A 6538-nucleotide genomic window follows, 5' to 3' on the forward strand; every position below is an offset into this window, starting at 1 on the left:
CCCCCCGCCCCCCCAAACGTGGTCATCAGAATAGACCAGGTTTTGACAAATGCCTCAAAAGCAGTCAACCACTAAATTCCAAAATACAACTTGAGGGAGAATCAGCTTGAATCCTCCAGCTCTCTTCAGTGAAGCTGAAGCAAACTGGCTGTAACAGAAGTATTTTGCTAATTTAAATGTTTTCCTTTATTTCTGCAGTACTTAAGTACATCTTTGGCTAAAAGATGCATCAAATGAGCACTGCACTCATGTGTTATAACTTTCAGGTTTATCTTCATTAAGTTTCTTCTCATCTTTTTCTACATTTGCAGCATTGTCTGTGACAAGGCTACACATACGGTTTGTTATAAAACTTTTACTGCTACTTCTTAAATTTTCTTCAGTATGGACATTTCCTGATGCATCAATTGTTTCTGAGAGATAAACAATCCTGCCTTTTGTCACACAAGAATATATTTTTGGATCACTGTGTAAACTGCACCATCTATCAAAACTCAAATTAACTTTTCCCTTCAATTTTTTTTGTATACTGCTGAATTTCCTTGTCTCACTGTATCCAGAAGCATTTTAATGGTATCCATTCTGCTGCATGAAACGTAACCTGTCATAATGACTGAACCACATCACTGAAATGTTTGTGCTGAACAAGATAAAAGGGTGAGACTGTTGCATAAATGAACTGAGCAATATGTTCATCTATGCTGTCTTGCTGGACTTTGGTCCTGGTTATAAACTCATCCATAGTTTTACGTGATAATGAAGACACCTTATCCAAAAAGAGACTAGTTCACTGTCTGAGATGTTTAGTTGCAGTACGGTTGGTGTTACCATAGATGATTCTGAAGTTACAGACATTGCAAATGATCAATGTTCATAATGTCTTATGGTTAAGCTGGACCCTGAAATAAAATGGTTAAAAAAAAGTTATTCACACTGAGTATTCCTCAGCATTACTTAAAAAAATAAGATTATAAATGAAAGCTTCTTCCTACAGCTGATGGGGGTTTTTTTAAACCAGTGTTTAAGTGATATCATTTTTCCAAACCCTGTTCTATAGGGAAAATATTCAATAAATCATAAAGGTTATCTTCTTCTATCTAAATCCTTTCCTTTACCAATATGAAACAGCTTGAAAAAAATTATATTTTTTAAGATTTATAAATTCTTAAAACTTTATTCTGCACAGGATATGCTTACCTAGGGCTTTTATTTGCTCACACTGAGTAATAACATTCATTTCAGAAATACACGGGTAATTTTAAAAATGTAACTGGAAAATACTTCCATAAAGTAGTACACCTATTACACTTTTAAACATAAAAATATTCAAATTCCTAAGTAATCCACCCAAAATAACCAACACTGTCATAAATGTATCATTTACTAGCAATCGATAAGAATGGTTCAAAAATAGTCAGTTTACTAACCAGTTGATCCAGATGGCTCAGACATGTCCACATCACCATCTTCAAGTTCATTGCCTTCTGGGAAACATTTTTTATAACGTTGCTCCATTCAGGTACTGTTTTGCATCTCTTGCGCTGTTTACGTTTGGTATATGTTCCTCTTTTTCCCAGTGGGACAAGAATTTCTTGAAAATATTCCCAAACAGGGTCTTTTTTGTGAACTGAAGCCATACCAGTTTTTTCCTCCAGTTTCCAGGTGCTGAAATCAAAACTAGTCTATACTCCACCAAATGTTTTTCCTTACACTGTCTTGAGCCCAGCTTTGATTCATTCTGTAACACACACTGCTCTTAACTCTGTTCCCTTTCTGTCCTCCACACAAGAAATTCACATTAGTAGCCCCTTCTGAGGACATGAAGCCTGCCAAGTTTCAAGGAGACAGGGGCAGGCGTTTCTGTGAAAGTGCACCTCAAACTGCTGGAAAAAAGCCCTCATATGACTTGTGTGCATTAGAGGGTGTAGGTTGTAGCCATGTTGGTCTAAAGACATGGGCAGCCAAGGTTCTTTAGGTCAATCTGATATATTTTATTAGACCAACTGAATTGCTGGAGAAATACATCTTAGCAAGATTTCAGGTTTAAAAACCGTTCACCAGGCTGAAGAAGCATCTCTGGTTGGTGCGCGCTCTTCCTGGATGGAATGAATAGCAAAGAAACCAGTACATATGCAAGAAAGCCAGTCAGTGAAAATGTAAATCGAGGCATCAGGGGGCGAGATGTAGCAGGTAAAAGTGGAGAGGTACCCGGGGAGTCAGATGTCAGGCAGGTTACAGCGTGTCATAAATCCAATGTCTATACTGAATCTGATTCTTTTTCTATATCCAGTAGATTTATGAAGTGAAGTTTGTAGGCTTACCTACAAAAGGTGTTTTGTAACTGCAAACAAGCACTGAACCTTACTAATCTCATCACCGGAAGCAAACTTTCTACAGCCCAAAACACACTGAATAGATCCAGACCATGTCATGACAAGAAATGTAAAGCCTGCCAACACATCTCCAGGACCCCCACAATTACTATATCCCAGGAACAGTGATGGTTCTGCTGTGGATCTTACAGCTACACTTTCAGAAATGTTATACATCTCATCCAATGCACCAAATGCCCTGATGGAAAATGCATAGGAGACACCAAATAACTGCGCACCAGAATGAATGTACACCAGAAGTCTATTAAAGACAAGCATACCCAACTACCTGTGGGGGCACATTTCTCACAAGAAAGCCACTCTCTCTCCAATCTATCAGTCCTGATCCTCAAAGGTAATTTACAAAACACTTTTCACAGATGAACCTATGAACTTCACTTCATCAACTTCCTAGATACTAAAACTCATGGAATCAATACAGACATTGGATTTATGACACATTATAACCTGCCCAACATCTGACTCCCCACGTGGACGGAGGCGCTGGTGAATGGAGTCAGGGAGGCAAAAGGGCAGAGACAGGGGGACATGGAAAAGGGGGATCCACTTTCCCCTGCCTCTGCCCTTTTGCCTCCCTGCTTCTGTTCACCAGCACCTCTGTCCAGTGACTGAGGGTTTTGCTGCTGCAGATGCTCCCCTTCACCCTTGGGTCACACATCTGCCCGCACGTAGACCTTACTGGACCACAACAGATCCAGCCATTTTTTTTTGATGCCCTCCTTCCCACTTCACTACTGCCTGCACCTCTGGTGAAAGCAGCCTGCCCAAGCCAGGAACATTCATTCCCTGGAACTTCTCCATTTGATTCTCAAGCTCCTCCACTATGGGGATCACCTGGCTAAGGAAGGCATCGTCAGCACTGAGGCTACGCCAGGCTTGAGGACCACCAAAATTTGGGAGACAGTATCCCACTCAGTTTTGTTAATGGGGCTGCTGATCCCAATCTCCCTGAGCAAGGCCTTTCGAGCATCAGGTATGTGGAGTTCCACCGAATCTCCACATCCTGCATGATTTTGTGCTGTGAAATGCTTAGCTCTGCCTGTTTGTCCCACTACATCTTGCCCCTCCTTGATGCTCTGGTAGAAGTAGCCCACCACCTTCCTATATATTTTTAAATGAGCTGGCTGGTAGTGGTAGTGATGGTGCTATCATCAGCTCTGTCCCCCTCCAAGGCATCCCTGACTATGAGGTTGAACTTGTGTGCCACACAGCAGAGGCCAACAATGTTGGTATCACGCACCACCTTCACCATATTGCCCCATCATCGGTGACCATGAACCCACAGGTGAGTTTGTTCTACCCAACGAGCCACCCCTTCACCATGCGGTTCATGGCCACTATGATCTCCCTTGCCATGTGGAACTCATGCATCACCTCTGCTTGAAGGAGAGCCCACCAACGCTCTGACTGGTTGCACCAGTGCCCTGTGAGGGAGAGGTAGGCATGACCTTCACCCCAGCTGCTCCAGGTGTCTGAGGTGAAGTGTAATGCCATCTGCAGCCCTGCCTTGTGCAGCTCCTCCCTCAAGTACTCCCTGCATGCCTCATACAATGAGGACACCACCAGCCTGCTAAAGGTGGTGCATGCAGGCACTTGGTAAGATGGGGACATGAGCACCATGAGCTGCCTGAACCCTGGACACTCAAACGAGAAGGGCTGGTCATCCAGAGCAAGCATCTCCCCAGTGCTCTGGGTGACTTCGCTTGCCTTGGGAATGTGCCCTGCCCTTTGTCTCTGCCTTTCCCCTACTGGTCCAGGGTGGCTTGCTTCTGCTTCATGGGGACGGGGGCTTTGGAGCAAGAGGGGGACTTTTTTGGGCACATTCCCACTGGTGCTAGGCTTAGACGGAAGAAGGGCAAGGGTGTGCAAGGCTGTGCCTCCTGAGATACAGCAGCATCACTGTGGTAGTGAAATGTTTCACCTCCTTGCCCCGGCTGATCTGCTTTCAGCAGTGCTGGCAGGTAGCATACTTAGGATCATCTGCCACCTCGAAATGATTCCACACTATACTACCTACCCACTTCTGGGTTAAGGGTGGACATCCTGCCTTATCTCCTTCCTCAGCAGGCAGAGGCACAACAACAGGAGGAGCTAAGCCACACAGGTGACTGGTGCCTCGAGTTGGAGACATGCCCCCCCAACACCAGTCAGCAACTGGGGGGTAGGGGTCCTCCACAGCTGATCTCACTCACGGGGTGGGGGAGGGAGGAATTCTCCTCTGCGGCCAATCTCACTCACCAAAAAGTCCTGTGGTCACTTCTGGAAGTGGCACAGCTATTTTTGCTGGCAGCCCCACTCCCCAGCTAACACTCATTGGGGGGGACCCTGGAGCTCCTACCTACACCCCTGCCCATTGCCTAAACAGGGAACACAGCCTGACAGGGGGTACACCAGCACTCTCAGGGGATGCATGTGCACTTCCTACATGTCACCACTGCTGAGCAAGCTGCCCCTACAAGGCGGCAGTCCAGAGAAAGTAACCTGCCTCTAGGGGAACTTTGAGGGGTGTGAAGGACAAACTCAGATTCCCCCTTCTTCCCCAGAATTTCCTTAGCTATGGCATTCAGCTCCTCTGCTTCCAGATGCAGCTCCTCCTCTGGCACTGAAAGGCTCATGGTGGGAACAGAAATTGGGGTAGAGGCTGTTATGCTGGTGTTGGTGGTTATTAATGGTGTTAGTGGAGCTGATGCAGGTGCAGACACTGCTCCCACCAGCAGCAAAAGACTCATCGCTGCCAGAAAAGTGGGAGCATCTATGTTGGGGGGGACAGGGAACTGAAGCTTCTCTCCCCTCTCCCTGCCCTGCTAGAAGACTCCTGCCTTTCCAGCACACTTCATGCTTGGCGTGCTGTAAAATGTGTGTGTATATGTTGTGTTTTCCTGAGCAGTGATGAGATGGTGAAAACACAGATTGTGTGTGGCAGGAAAAAAAAAGACAGACTAACAAGAACAAATAAGATGAGTTTGGGGGAAGAATAAGCTGAAAGGGATAACAACAGGGATGGCAGGCAAAGGTAAGGAGGAAAGGATTCTATACAACTTGTTGGCAAGAGACTAGCTAGTGCTACCAAGCCAGAACCTTTCAGATGCTGCTACAAGACAGACAGACAGCTCACAAAAGGTACCGAAACAGATCACTTCACACACAGCCTTATATGTTGTTTCTACATCCCTCCCCAACAGCACTGTTATTGGAAGGGAACTCAGGGAAAGTTCAGTCACTGGCCAGCTACAGATGGCAATATCAGAGCAGTCTCCCCCCTTGCCTCTTTTCATAGTTGGTAGGGTCGGAAGGGACCTGAGCAGATCAAGTCCGAACCCCTGCCATGGGCAGGAAAGAATGCTGGGGTCAAACGACCCCAGCAAGGTGTCTATCTAGCCTCCTTTTCAAGACCCCAGGGTAGCAGCAAGCACGACTTCCCTTGGAAGTTGGTTCTAGATCCTAGCTGCCCTGACTGTGAAGTATTGCCTCCTGATATCTAGCTTGAATCTACTCTGAGTCAACTTATGGTTGTTGTTCCTTGTTATTCCTAGTAGTGCTCAGGGGAGCAGGGACTCTCCCAATGCCTGCTGGTCTCCTTTGACCAGTTTATAGATGGCCACCAGATCCCCTCTCAGCCTTCTCTTGTGGAGGGTGAACAAGTTAAGGTCTCGTAGCCTCTTCTCATAGGGCCTGCCCTGCTGCCCCCTGATCATGCGAGTGGCCCTCCTCTGGACCCTCTCAATTCTGTCCACATCCTTCCTGAAGTGCAGCACCCAGAACTGCACACACTACTCCAACTGCAGCCTGACCAACATCATATAGAGGAGGAGGATCACCTCCTTGGATCTGCTCATGATGCATCTGTGGATGCATGACAAGGTACGGTTAGCCTTCCTGACTGCACCCCCATGTTGGCAGCCCATGTTCATCTTGGAGTCTATAATGACTCCAAGATCCTTTTCTGCCTCTGTACTGACGAGAAGAGAGTTCCCCAGCCTGTAGCTATGCTGCTGGTTCTTTCTCCCTAGCTGCAGTACCTGGCACTTGTCCGTATTGAAACCCGTCTTATTCTTATCCAATTGAAGCCTGTCCCTCTTTTCTAGCGTGCTCACTTCTCCTCACATCTTAGTGTCATCTGCAAATTTGAACAAGGTGCTTTTCAC

The 6538-nt window shown here is 46.1% G+C and overlaps 1 protein-coding gene and 1 long non-coding RNA gene across 2 annotated transcripts in view; both read right to left on the reverse strand.

Annotated features, from left to right (window-relative positions):
* The window catches only part of LOC109303794 (ligand-dependent nuclear receptor corepressor-like protein), a 99255-nt gene that overhangs the window by 55467 nt on the left and 37250 nt on the right, over nt 1–6538 (reverse strand). The window lies entirely within an intron of this gene.
* Nucleotides 14–2023, reverse strand: LOC109303795. The gene is made up of 2 exons (XR_002099225.1): nt 1428–2023; nt 14–899 (listed from the first exon to the last, which is right to left on the reverse strand). It is a non-coding gene; the product is annotated as an uncharacterized LOC109303795 (long non-coding RNA).

The sequence above is a fragment of the Gavialis gangeticus genome, unplaced genomic scaffold (assembly GCF_001723915.1).
Source record: "Gavialis gangeticus isolate Ggan-Ray unplaced genomic scaffold, GavGan_comp1, whole genome shotgun sequence".
Classification (NCBI taxonomy): domain Eukaryota; kingdom Metazoa; phylum Chordata; order Crocodylia; family Gavialidae; genus Gavialis; species Gavialis gangeticus.